Raw genomic sequence first — 1,502 nt, 5'->3', positions numbered from 1 at the left:
CAAAATGCACACTTAGAAAATTTCGCATACAATCTATGCTCCCATAGGGTTTGCAGCACGATCCTTAAATGTTGTGCATGTTCTTCCCAACTTCCCAAGTATATTCGAATGTCATCAATGAAAACGACTACAAATCTATCCAGGTATGCTCGGAACACTCAATTCATCAGGTCCATGAACACAACAGGAGCATTTGTCAATCCAAAAGACATCAACAAAAATTCATAATGTTCGTACCTCGTACAAAATGCGATCTTAGGTATATCTTCTTCCTTGATCCTTAATTGATGATATCTTGACCTTAGATCAATCTTTAAGAAGCATTGAGCCCCTTGCAGCTAATCACACAAATCATCAATCCTTGGAAGTGGATATTTATTTTTGATTGTTACTCTATTAAGTTGCCGGTAATCTATACATACCTTGAGACCACCATCTTTCTTCTTTACAAACAGAACTGACGCTCCCCAAGGTGACACACTCAGGCGAATAAAGCCCTTATTAATCAAATCTTGCAATTGTTCCCCTAACTCCCTTAATTCTGTCGGCGCCATTCGGTACGGAGGCATTGAAATTGGTTATGTTTTTGGAACCAGATCAATACGAAATTCAATTTCCCTTTCAGGAGGCAATCCGGGTAGCTCTTCTAGAAACACGTCTACAAATTCATTTACTATTGGTGTAGCTTCTAAATTTCCTTCTTCACTTTGTACCTCTCCAGTAATTGTAGCCATCACACTATCAACCAAATGGTCTTTATGACCATCGATAATAAATGACAGCTCTCCAGGGAATTTAAACTTCACCAACTTGCGATAACAATCCACATTGGCATAACAAGATGCCAGCTAATCCATTCCCAATATCACATTGACCCCTAATGTTGTCATTAACACAAAGTCCACCCAAGTGTCCTTATCTTTAATATGGATCACACAAGAATGAAACACATACTCCGCAACATACGATTCTTCTAATGGGATGGTTAGTACTAACAGTTCATCCATATATTCATAGTGTTTGCCTAACTTAGGCATGAAATTTGAGGACAAAAGAATGGGTGGATCCAGGGTCAAATAAAACAGATGCTTCATAACCACAGATGGAAAGAATACCTGTTACCATTGCATTTGAGGCATGAGCATCTTGTGGTGTCAGAGCAAACACCCTAGCTTGTCCCCCTCTAGAAGCACCTTGTTGAGCTGGCCTTGCCAATCTACCTCATGACGAGGAAGCTACCTTTTTACCTTTATCCCTCCTGATGTTTCTGGCTGGAGGCACAACTGTTGGTGCGATAGAAAAATAGGGCTGCATTGAACCATGAACCATCTCTTGGTTATGTCTAAATGTAGGACAATCCCTCTTCGCATGACCAACCCCTCCACACTCATAACAGAATGATGTCATCTGATTACATGGCCCAGTATGTATCTTACCACAAAAAGTGTAGAAAGAACCCCACTGATCACTCTGTCCAGAAGTTGAACTAGTCATTCCACTAC

General features: G+C 40.3%; 1 pseudogene; it reads right to left on the bottom strand.

Moving 5' to 3' along the window:
• Positions 1-1,494, bottom strand: part of LOC149526211 (uncharacterized) — a 2,607-nt pseudogene extending 1,113 nt beyond the window's left edge.
• Positions 1,495-1,502: the final 8 nt, after the last annotated feature.

This window comes from Theobroma umbraticum, unplaced genomic scaffold (genome assembly GCF_002168275.2).
Source record: "Theobroma umbraticum cultivar Fairchild unplaced genomic scaffold, ASM216827v3 scaffold_182.0, whole genome shotgun sequence".
NCBI classification, from domain to species: Eukaryota; Viridiplantae; Streptophyta; class Magnoliopsida; order Malvales; family Malvaceae; genus Theobroma; species Theobroma umbraticum.
This window is presented reverse-complemented; position numbering and strand designations above follow the sequence as displayed.